We start from the raw sequence: 12,847 nt of genomic DNA, 5'->3' as shown, positions 1-12,847 counted from the left end.
GATAAGGAAGGTTGGTTTGTTTGTTTTGCATATAAATATCCAATTGTTTGTGTAGCATTTGTTGAAAAGACTATCCTTTCCTCTTGGAATTACCTTGACCTATTTGTTGTAAACCAGTTGGTTATATATGTGTTTATATCTCTTCTTTCCGTTCTGGCCCATGGGTCTGTATGTCTACCTTTATACAAGTAAAGTAAGTCTTGAAATCAGATAGCTTAAGTCTTCCAAATTTGTTATTCTTTATCAAAATTGTTTTTAACTATTCAAGATTCTTTTGAATTTCTGCATAAATTTAGAATTAAATTGCCAATTTCACTGAATAAACCTACTAGAATTTGGATTGAGATTGTCAATTTCAACAAATAAATCTACTGATCAATTTGAGAAGACACTTTGGTAGAATCAATCTGGGGGCAATATCATGTTTTTTTTAAATCAATAAACATAGCATATATCTCCATTTATTAAGTTTTCTTTAATTTGTCTCAGCATTTATTTATAATTTTCAGAGGAGGTGCAAGTATTTGCTTCAATTTAATCCATAATTTATATTTTATGTTCTTGAAATATTTTGATTTTTAAGATAGAAGTGTTTTTGTGTGTGTGTTTTCTTTGTTTTGTTTTTCACTATTGCTCTTATACTGTGATCTTGCTAATTCACATATTAATTCTAGTAAGTTTTTGGTGGGTTATTTAGGATTTTCAGCATAAACAATTATGGCATCTGTTAATACAGAAGTTTTTACTTTTGTTTGTCTTTTGTTTCTTTTCCTTGCCTTTGGCTCTGGCTAGAGCTACCAGTGCAGTGTTCAAAAGAATGGGTGAGAGCCATAGTGCTTGCCTTGTTTATGGCCTTTTACTCTTTTACCATTCAGTATAAGGTCAGCAGTAGGATTTTTGTAGTTCTTTTCAGAATGACAAAGTTTCTTTCAATTTTTAGTTTGCTGAGAGTTTTTATTATGAATGGGTACTGGTCTTTGAGAGAAAGCTTTTAGTTTTTCATCAGTAAGTATTAAATTAGCTATAGTAAAAACTATTTAAATGTTCTCTTCTAACTTGAGGAGATTTTTTTCTACTTTTATTTTGCTGAGAGTTTTTGTCATGAATGGGTGTTGAAATTTGTCAAATGTTTCCTCTGCATCTATTGATACGATCATATAGTGTTGTTGTTTTTTTAATTCTTATAAACAATGAGATAGTTACACGGATTGAGTTTCAAATGTAAAACTAGCCTACTTTCCTGGGATAAAGCCAAGATAAAGCTAGTTGATTATGATATGTTACCTTATTGTGTGTTTCTTAATTTGCTTTTCTTAAATTAATAATTGTTGTGTCTATGTTCAGGGGGGATATTCGGGTTTGGTTTTCTTTTTTGTAAAGTATTTGTTATTTTTTGATATCAAGTTGCTGATTACCTCATAAATGAGTTGGGTAATATTCCCTTCTCTTCAAGCATTTTCTGAACATTAGTGTAGAATTCTTGGTGTCAATAAATTTTTTTTTTAATTTACCAGTGAAATCATTTAGTTGTAGGGTTTTCTTGGTGGAAGGTTTTTAGAACTATGAATTATATTTTATTATAGATATAGGACTGTATTTATAATATTTTCTTATTATCTTTTTAATTTCTGTAGGATATGTAGTAGTGTTCTTCTTTGATTTCTGATATTCTTTTGTGTTCAGTCTGGCTAGTTGATTAATTATATTGATACTTACAAAGAGATAATCTTTGGTTTTATCAATTTTCCCATTTTATCTCTATTTTTTATTTCACTGATTTCCATGCTTATTTTATTTGTGCCCTTTTTTGTGCTCACTTTGGTTTAATTTGCTCTTTTTTTAAATGTTTATCTATTTTTGACAGAGAGTGCAAGTGGGGGAGAGACAGAGGATCCAGAGCTGGTCCTGCACTGAGAGCAGAGAGTTGGATGTGGGGCTTGAACCCACAAGCCATGAGATCATGACCTGAGCTGAAGTCAAGAGCCAGATGCTTGGGTGTTGAGCCACCCAAGTGCCCTAACTTGCTCTTGTTTTTAATATGGAAGATTACATCACTGATTTGAAACCTTGCTCTCTTTTCTAATATATGCTCTTTTTTCATTGTAAATACCTTTTTAAATTCTGGTTTTTGCTATAGTCCACAAATTTTGATATATTATGCTGTTTATTAATTTATTGTTTCTCATTTTGTATCCACTGTTCTTTGTTCTTTTTTGGGAAACTGAAGATGAGCCCTGTAAAAATTTACCTTTGATGAGTTGGCACAGTGTTAGCTTTGTCAGTAGTGGGTTCTAGTAGAAGACTAAAAGACAAAAAAGAAATAGTCTTCATTCTGGTATGATTTTATTTTTCTCCCATAGCAACCAATGATATGAGGGAGGCCTGACAATGGCCAACCATCAGTGAATTTTCCAGCATTCATGTGGGTTGTTTCTAGTGGAACAACTCCATACTGCCAGCACACAATGGAGGACACTTTCTGCAAAGAAGATGAGATACTCCATCGCTACAGTGAACTTCTCTTGGTCTGCTGATAGTGGATCAACTCTGGCCCCATAATACTCTACAGTAAATTTCTTGGCCATCATATAAGCTCTTTCTTAGCACCAGCTCTAGCCAGCCAACACTAATTCAACTCCTTTTATTGTCTTTATGCAGGTAATCCTGATAGAATAGCTGTAGTCTACCTGCACTCTCTGTTGAGCTTCTTAGACACTCAGTGGCTCTTCTTACTGACTAGCTGTGGATTCAACCTCTTGCAAATTTGTTTGCCACAGGCAGGTTGCAGCTTCCTATAGCATTTATATTCTCTCCAACAAAGTCTTAAACTTATACTAGTTTTAGGGGAGGTGGATTTCTTTCCAATTTTAAGCTCTTCCTCTGTGTATTCTCCCTCAGCTTACAAATAGGAGATGGTTTCTGCATTGGCTAGTCTCATATTCTACAGTTAATCATCTCTTACTAGTTAATAATTCTTTGCATTAAATTTTCTCTATTCAGTATGTTGTGATTTCTGGCTACTGATTGGAACTGGATCTAATACCCTTGTGTCTTTATTTTCTTTCAGCTTGAAATATATTCTTATTTCCCTTGTAATTTTTTCTTTGACAAAAAGGGTATTAAAAAGTATGGTGTTTTAGTTTCATGTATATGGGATTTGCAGGATAACTTCATGTTATTGAATTCTAGTTTAATTTTGTTGTAGACAAAGATCATACTTTATATGATTGCAATATTTTTTATTGTAGTAAAAACATACAACATGAAATCTAACTTATTAAATTATTAAGTGTATATTATAGTATTGTTAACTATATGCACATTTTTGTGGAGCCAGTCTCTAGAATTTTTTCATCTTGCATGACTGAAACTCTATGTCTATTGTATACCAAATTCCCCATATCCCGCTCCCATTCAGTCCCTGGCAACCATCTTTCCACTTTCTATTCCTTGAGTTTATCTACTGTGGACATCTTGTATAAATGGAATCATGCAGGGGCGCCTGGGTGGCTTAGCTGGTTGAGTGTCCCACTCTTGATTTCAGCTCAGGTCATTATCCCAGGGTTGTGGGATTGAGCCTTGCACTGGGCTCCACGCTGAGTGTGGAGCCTGCTTAAGATTCTTCTCTCTCTTTCTCCCTCTGTCCCTTTCCTGCTCACTTACTGTCATAAACAAACAAACAAACAAACAAACAAACAAATAAATAAATAGAATCATACAGTATTTGTCCTTCTGTGTCTGGCTTATTTCACATAGCATAATGTCCTCCAGTTTCATCCATGTTCTCACAAACAGCAAGATTTCCTTCTTCTGATGGCTCAGTAACATTCTATTGTACCTATATATCATGTTAAAACATTTTCTTTATTCATTCATCTGTTGACAGACACTTAGGTGGTATCCATATCTTGACTGTTGTGAGCAATGCTTCAAGGAACAAGGGAGCAGAAATGTCTCTTCAAAGTCTGTGTTCAGTTCTTTTAGATAAATCCCAGAAATGGGACTGCTGGGTCATATGGTATTCTATTTCTTACTTTTTTGAGGAACTTCCATACTGTTTTACATAGCAGCTACAACATTTTATAATCCTACTAATAGTATACAAGGGCTCTAATTTCACCACATCCTCACCAAAACTTGTATTTATTTTCTGTTATTTATTTCTTTTTTTAATGACCATCCTAATAGGTAATGGAGGGGTGATATCTCATTATAGTTTTGATTTGCATTTACATGATGATTAGTGATGTTGAGCATCTTTTCTCACACAAATTAGCCATTTGTATGTCTACTTTAGAGAAATGTCTATTCAAGTCCTTTGACCATTATTTAATTGATTATTTTTTTATTGAATTATAGGAGTTCCATATGCATTTAGGATATTAGACTCTTATCAAATATATGGTTTGCAAGTATTTTCTCCCTTTCTTTATGTTGCATTTTCACTCTACTGATTATTTCCTTTGATGTGCAGAAGGTTTTTAGTTTGATATAGCCACACTTGTCTATTATGTTTTTATTGCCTGTGCTTTTGGCATCATTTCCAAGAAATCATTGGTAAGATCAATGTTATGGAGAGTTCCCTTTATTTTTTTCTTCTAGGAGTTTGATGGTTTTAGATACATGTTTAAGTCTTTAATTCACTTTCAGTTGATTTTTGTATACAATGTAAAGTAAGTTCAATTTCATTTTTGCATGTGAATATAATACAATACTGCCAATACAATTTGTTGAAGAGACTGTCCTTTCCCCATGTGTAGTCTTCGCATTCTTATTAAAGATTATTTGACTATCCATGAATGGATTTATTTCTGGGCTCTCTATTCTGTTCTTTTGGTTTATATGTTTGTCTTGTTGTCAGCACCGTATTGTTTTGATTACTGCAGGTTTGTAATGTTTTTAAATCAGAAACTGTGAAGCCTCTAGTTTTTTTCTTTCTCAAGATTGTTTTGTCCTTTTTTCTCATGATTGTTTGGCCTGAAAACTGTGCTTCCATATGAACTTTTGGATTTCAGATAGTTTTTCTATTTCTGAAAAAAAATTGCCATTTGGCAGAGTATGCATTGAATCCACTTGGGTAGGTATGGGCTTTTTAATAATTCTAAGTCCTTTAATTCATGAATACAGGATGTCTTTTCATTTACTTGTGTCTTCTTTAATTTCTTTTAGCAATGGTTTTATAGTTTTCAGTGTGCTGAAATACACTTCACCTCTTTGGTTAAATTTATTCACAAGTATTTTATTCTTTTTGATGTTATTGTAAATGGGTATCATTTTCTTGGTTTCCTTTTTGGGTTGTTCATTGTTAGTGTATAGAAAAGGAACTGATTTTTGAGTGTTGATGGTATCCTGCAACATTGCTGAATTTGATTATTCTCACAGGTGTTTCTGTGTTTTTTGGGGGGAGGTTTCTTGTTGTTGTTTTTGGTGAAACCTTTAGGGTTCTCCAAGATTATGAGCCTGGGTGGCTCAGTCAGTTAAGTGTTTGACTTCAGCTCAGGTCATGATCTCGGGATTCATGAGTTCAAACCCCACATCATGGTCTCTGTTGTCAGCAGGGAGCCTGCATCAGATCCTCTGTCTTCCTTCCCCTCCCCAGGTCTCTCTCTTAAAAGTAAACATTAAAAAAATATTATATCATCAATAAAGAGAGATAATTTTACTTATTCCTTTCCAATTTGAGTGGCTTTTCTTTTTCTTGCTTAATTTCTCTGTATAGGACTTCCAGTATTATGTTGAGTAGATGAGGTGAATGGGCACCTTTATCTTTTTACTGATCTTAGAGGAAAGCCTTTGCCTTTTTACCATTGAGTATGATGTTAGCTGTGGGCTTTACATATGTGAACTTTATTGTGTGGAGATGATTGCCTTCTATTCCTAGTTTGTTGACTTTTATTTTTTTATCGTTAAAGGGTATTGAATTTTGTAAAATGCTTTCTCTGCATCTATTGAGATGATTATGTGATTGTTATTTTTTGTTATGTAATGTCGTGTATCACATTGATTAATTTTTATCCTGGCATCCCAGGGATAAATCCCACTTGGTCATAGCTTATTGAGCCTTTTAATGTGTCATTGAATTCAGTTCACTAATACTTTGTTAAGTATTATCTGTATTCATCAAAGGTATTGGTCTATAGTTTTCTTATAATGTCTTTGTCTAGCTTTAGTATCAGGATAATTCTAGCCTCACAAAATGAGTCTGGAAACATTCCTATTTTTTGGAAGAGTTTGAGAGGGCTTGATGTTAATTCTAAATAGATGTTTTATAGAATTCTGCAGTAAAACTGTTTGATCCTGGGCTTTTCTTTGTTGGGAGGATTTTTATTAGTGTTTCAATCTCCTTATTAGTTATATGTTTGCTCAGATTTTTCTATTTCTTCATGATTCAGTCTTGGTACATTTTATATGTCTAGAAATTTATCCATTTTTTGGCATTTAATTGCACACAGTAGTCTCTTATAATCCTTTTTTTTCCCCCTTTGGCATCAGTAGTTGTAATGTCTCCTCTTTCATTTCTGATTTTATTGGGATCCATTCATTCTTCTTTTTCTAGTTCCTTGATATATAAAATTAGGTTGTTTACTTGGGATCTTCTTTTTCAAATGTGGGCATTTGCCATTATAAATTTCTTGTTAGTAATGCTTCTGCTGAATGCCATCTTTTGTCATATTGTACTTTTGTTTTTGTCTCAAAATTTTTTTAATTTATCTTTTCATGTCTTCTTTGACTCATTGGTTGCTCAGGATGCGTTATTTCATTTCCACATAGTTGTTAATTTTGGAGCTTCCCTTCTGCCTTGATTCTAGTTTCATTCCATGTGGTCAGAAAAAAAAAATCTATGTGGTATCATTTCAGTCTTCTTAAATTTGTTGATGTGTTTTGTGACCCTAATACACCTTTGAAAATATTCTGAATACACTTGAGAAGAATGTGAATTCTGTTGCCAATGGGTGAAATACTCTGTATGTTTCTGTTGGGTCCATTTCTTCTATAGTGTTATTCCAGTCTTCTGCCTCCTTATTTATCTTCTGTCTAGTTGTTCTATTATTGAAAGGGTATTGAAATCTACTGGTATTGTGTTGCTGTCTCTTTCTACCTTCAATTCTGTCAATTTTTGCTTCATATATTTGGGTTCCTATATGTTTACAGTTATATATTTTTAGTAAATTGACCCTTTTATTACTGTATAATGCCCTTCTATGTCTCCTGTAAAAGTCTTTGAGTTTAAAGATTATTATGTCTATTATAAGTGTGGCCATTCCTGAACTCTTTTGTTTACCATTTGCATGGACTATCTTATTCCATCCCTCAGCCTATGTGTGTTTTCAAATCTAAAGTGAGTCTTGTAGGGGTGCCTGGGTGACTCAGTCGGTTAAGTGTCCAACTTCGGCTCAGGTCATGATCTCACAGTTCATGGGTTTAAGTCCTGTGTCAGGCTCTTTGCTGACAGCTCAGAGCCTAGAGCCTGCTTTGGATTCTGTGTCTTCCTCTCTCTCTGCCCGTCCCCACTCACACTCTGTCTGTCTATCTCTCTAAAAAAAATAAAATAGGGGCGCCTGGGTGGCGCAGTTGGTTAAGTGTCCGACTTCAGCCAGGTCACGATCTTGCGGTCCGTGAGTTCGAGCCCCGCGTCAGGCTGTGGGCTGATAGCCTGGAGCCTGTTTCTGATTCTGTGTCTCCCTCTCTCTCTGCCCCTCCCCTGTTCATGCTCTGTCTCTCTCTGTCCCCAAAATAAATAAACGTTGAAAAAAAAATTAAAAAAAAAAATAAAAAAAATAAAAAAAAATAAAATAAAATAAACATTAGAAAATTTTTAATAAAAAAAGTGATTGATTCACCACCATTATAGTATTACAGTATTTGTTTCTTTATTTGCCTTTACCAGCAAGCTTCATCCTTTCATATATTTTCATGGTGCTATCTATTCTCCTTTCATTTAACCTCAAAGGACTCCTTTTAGCATTTCTTGAAAGGCAGTTCTAGTGGTGAGGATTCCCTATGCTTCTGTTTTTCTGAGAAAGTCTTTATTATTTCTCCTTCAATTTTCAAGGGCAGTTTTGCTATAGATAGATAGATAGATAGATAGATAGATAGATAGATAGTGTTCTTTGTGGTTAGTTTTTGTTCTAGTACTTTGAATACATCATCCTGCTCCCTTCTGTCCTGCATGGTTTCTACCGAGAAGTCTGCTTATAGTGTTATGGAGGGTCCCTTATACATGACAAAGCTGCTTTTTTCTTGCTCCTTTCAAAATTCTCTCTTTGTTTTTGACTATTAACAATTTGATTATAATGTGTTTCAGTGTATCCTTCTTTGAATTCATCCTCTTTGGAATCCGTTGGCCTTCTTGGATCTAGATGCTCATTCCTTACCCAGATATAGAAAGTTTTTTGGGCCATTATTTCTGCAAATGAGATTTCTTCCCCTTTCTTTCTCTCTCTTCTCCTTTTAGGACTCCCATAATTAGTATATTGTTCTGGCTGGTGGTGTCCCATAATTCCCTTAGACTGTCTTAACTTTTATTCATTCTTTTATCTTTTTGCCCCTCTGACTGGATAATTTAAAATGATCTGTTTTTGAGTTCACTGATTCTTTCTTCTGTTTGATCAAGTCTGTTACTGAACCCCTCTACCGAATTTTTCAATTCAATTATTGTATGGTCAGTTCTAAAATTTCCTTGGTTTTTAAAAATATTTTCTCTTTGTTAACATTCCAGTTTTATTCATGCCTTGTTTCGCTGAGCTCATTGAGCATCTTTATGACAGTTACTTTTAATTCTTTGTCATGTAATTCCTATATCTCTGTTTCTTCAGGGTGAGTTTCTGGAGATATATTAATTCCTTTGTTTGGGTCATGTTTTACCGTTCCTTTGTATGCCTTATACTTTGTATTAGGATCAAACATCTCTTCCAGTCTGTATAGACTGTCTTAGTACAGAGAAAGATCTTTACCAATCAGCCCCACAAGGGATTCTGGGGACTTCTCCAAGCTTTCTGTGGATATGTTCTCTCCAGCCTTGTGTGTGTAAATTCCCAGTTAAACAGGTTTTACAAACTTATTTGTCTTGAAGCTTAGAAATCCTTACACCCTCTGTTATCTGTTTGTAGTGCTGTAGATTCTCTGGAGTTGCTGTAAGTTGCCCAGCTATTTTTTGCTCTCAGAAGTCCTCAGTTATCTGGAGTACATTGGGTCCTGTCAACAATCTGAGTTGGAGAAATTAGAAACCAGTCCCTGAGGCAGCAACCCTAAAATCCAGAATATTGGACAAACCCTCCACTCTTCCCTTTTTCCCCCTGTGAGTAAAGCAGCTGAGTTGTATTTTCCTGTTTGTTGTTCCCTGTGCTCTTTGGAGCAGCAGTAAGCCACCTAGTGCCCCCAGGCATTTATACCAGTTTAGTTCTCTGAGACTTGTGAGAGAGAAGCCAGTTCCTTGAGCAGCATTTGCATCCCAAGCTAGACTATTGGATGGATGCTTCAACTCTTTTCCTCCCCGGGGATAATCCAGGAGTTGGGAGTTTTCTCCCACTCATTCCACACTGAGCCTTGGATAAGGACTATGGCAAGAGAGTCTGTGCTAGTGCAAAATGTCACTTTTTTTCCCCCGTCAGTGGCCCCTGACTGGGGACCCTTTTCTGCCAGCACTCAGATTCAGGCAAAGCAAATACTAGTCCCTCAGGTAGCCTCCTGAAAAGTCTACACATTAAATGCACGTTTCAGTCTTCTCTTTCTCTCCGCAGGGAGAAGGCAGGACTTGGGATTTTCCCCTCAATCACCATGCTGTGCTGATGTGAGGAGCTCTGGTGAGTGAGTGACATACACTTCTCTAGCAGTTTTGATGTGGCTGGTTCCATGCCTCTCTGGAATGCAGGAGACTCTTACCTAGCTTTTGGATTTCTCATCAAGGGAATTGTTCCATGTATTGATGTTGAATTGGTATCTCCTTGGAGGGAGAATATCTGGTGCTTCCTATTCTGCCCTCTTGCTGATGTCATCTGATTTCAGTCTTTTTAAAATTACTTAAAAATTCGTTTTATGCCTTAGATTATGGACTATGTTGTATGTTCTTTGAAATTAATGGCATTGCACTGTCTTTGTATGCTACGTTCTATAAATGTCAATGAGATCAAGTTGTTTGATAGTGATATTCAGATTTTCTGTATGATTTGCCAATTTTCTGTCTCTTCTTTCTATCACTTATGAGTCAATAGTGTTAAAATTTGCAATTATAATTGTGGGGTTGTCTACTTTTACTTTTTGCTTCATATTCTAAAGTTCTATTGTTCTCTATAGACATAGGATTGCTATACATTCGTATTGAATTGACTCATTTTTCATTTTGAAATGAATTTTTTTTTGCTCTTTTAATCAACATGTTCAGATAAATTGTATTTAGTATACTTTTCGATATGGTGAAGTTTATATATGCCATCCTGCTATTTATTTTCTATTTATTATATCAGATATTTGTTTCTTTTTTTCCTCTTTCTAAGTCTTTTAGAATGATTGAGTTTCTTTTATAATTAAGTTTTATCTTCACTTTTGGCTTATTAGCTACAACTCTTTGCTTGTTTTTCAGTTGTTGCTCTAGGATTTATAATATAAATCTTTAAATTTTTATAGTCTATCTTCAAACAGTATTATACAACTTCATATATATAGCGTAAGAAATTTCCAACAGGTTACTTCAATTTTCCCTCCCCTTTCTAGAGTGCTATTTTTATGATGTATTTTATTTCCATGTACTTTAAAATCCATGATACTTTTTATTACTTTTGTATTAAGTAGTTACTTGTGTTTTAAAGAGACTAAACCATGAGAAAAATGGCTTTTGTATTTACTCATATATGTTATCATCTCTGGCACACTTCTATCCTTTGTGTATTGAAAGTTACCAACTGTTATAATCTTCTTTCACTTGAAGAAATTCCTTGACATTTCTTATAGTGCAGATCTGCAGGTCGTGAACCCTTAGCTTTCTGATGCCTAAAAAATGGTTTATTTTACCTTTTATTTATAAAGGTATTTGCTGGGTATAGAATTCTAGGTTGGCATTTTTCTTCCTAATACTTTTTTTATGGATTGCATTATTTATGAGAAGTATGCTGTCATTTTTAATTTTCTTATTCTGTACATAATGTGTCTTCTGTGGCTCCTTTTGAATTTAGCGTCTATTACTACTTTACATCAATTTGATCGTGATGTTCTCTGGGGTGTGTGTGTGTGTGTGTGTGTGTGTGTGTGTGTGTGTGTTTTATTTTTTCATTATGTTTGTTACTCACTGAGCTTCTTAGATATGTGGGTTAATTGGGAAAAATATTAGCCATTATTGTTAGGTGCTAACAGTCTTTTGTTTGTTATTGTTGTCATTTTCTAAATATTTCCCATTTGTTTTGATTTTGTCCTTGATGTAAGAGTTCTTTAGGAGAGGGGCGCCTGGGTGGCGCAGTCGGTTAAGCGTCCGACTTCAGCCAGGTCACGATCTCACGGTCCGTGAGTTCGAGCCCCGCGTCGAGCTCTGGGCTGATGGCTCAGAGCCTGGAGCCTGTTTCCGATTCTGTGTCTCCCTCTCTCTCTGCCCCTCCCCCGTTCATGCTCTGTCTCTCTCTGTCCCAAAAATAAATAAACGTTGGAAAAAAAAAAAAAATTTAAAAAAAAAAAAAAAAAAAAAAAGAGTTCTTTAGGAGAAAACTAAGTTTCAAAGCAACTTGAATTAAATTATTGTCCTATTGTTTTTTGACTTAGATATCTTCAAGCAAAGTTAAATCTTAGCCCTTGCAAATAAAATCAGAATATAGTTGCTACACACACACACACACACACACACACCCCAAAAAATTAAAATAAAAACATTCTTAGATAAATCTTTGTTAGGATGGCTGTCCCTGTGCCTCTTGGTGTTTTGCAGTAGAATAGCTGGTACTGGGTATGTTTAAGGAGAATGAGAAGGTCTGAGTATTTCCCCATAATCTTTTTCTACCCCATCTTGTTCTTTCTCTGTCTCCTATTTCTCTGTCTCCTTTTTCCTTCCTGTAACCTTATTATTCTTTTCTACTGTTCTCTTTGGCTTAAGTTATTGTTCCTTTAGAAACAAAAATTCAGATGGGAGAAATACTTTTAAAACAACTATCACTCATTCTTACTTATGAGAATCTGGGTAAAGTATGTGCATTTAAAGGTTGAAATGTGGTACTAGTGGTGACTGGAGAATTTGTTGGTAGCACATGAGGAGAAAAATTACATCTATGTTTGCCTAGCATTATGTGTCTTGATCCAAGTTCAAAACTGGTGTACTTTAGCAAATAACATAGCACTTGACACAGTCTGTGTTTAATAAATGTCTGTTGAATGAAAAAAATACATCTATTAACTCTAGGATTTTTCTTCCATTTCTGGTATATTCAGCCACTCCATTCATTCTGTCTCATGAATCTTTCCTAAAGATTTTTATTGGTTCAGGTCCTACCTTTGGAATATTCCTTTGATTGCCATTCTGAAGCTTTTCAAGATAGCATGTGCCTAAATTCCATGATTCTCTAATATTTTTACATTTTTCATTCAACTAATTCTAATTCTAACTTGTCTCCTACATCCTCCACCTTTTTTTTTTCATTATTAAAGAGATGCATAGAAGGAAAAGTGCATGCTGTGAAGTTGAACATTTAGTTGATTTGTTTTTTATATTTTTTGTTTTGTTTTGGTTAGGTTTTGGTTTTATTTTATTATTTTATGTATATATGTATGTATGTATGTATGTATGTATGTATGTATGTATTTGCTCTTAAGTCCATGTCTTTAGGAGCATCTATTAAGGATCTGCTCTCATGTGATTGTGGATGAGGGCCAT

The 12,847-nt window shown here is 34.6% G+C and overlaps 1 long non-coding RNA gene across 1 annotated transcript in view; it reads left to right on the top strand.

Annotated features, from left to right (window-relative positions):
- Positions 1-10,183, top strand: part of LOC122475772 — a 91,408-nt gene extending 81,225 nt beyond the window's left edge. Inside the window, exon 3 of the long non-coding RNA XR_006295303.1 lies at positions 9,741-10,183. This is a non-coding gene — a long non-coding RNA (uncharacterized LOC122475772). The remainder of the gene's footprint in view (positions 1-9,740) is intronic.
- The last annotated feature ends 2,664 nt before the right edge of the window (positions 10,184-12,847 follow it).

Source organism: Prionailurus bengalensis, chromosome E4, assembly GCF_016509475.1.
Source record: "Prionailurus bengalensis isolate Pbe53 chromosome E4, Fcat_Pben_1.1_paternal_pri, whole genome shotgun sequence".
Taxonomy (NCBI): Eukaryota; Metazoa; Chordata; class Mammalia; order Carnivora; family Felidae; genus Prionailurus; species Prionailurus bengalensis.
The sequence above is the reverse complement of the archived record's forward strand: the minus strand, read 5'-3'. Positions and strand labels throughout refer to the sequence as shown.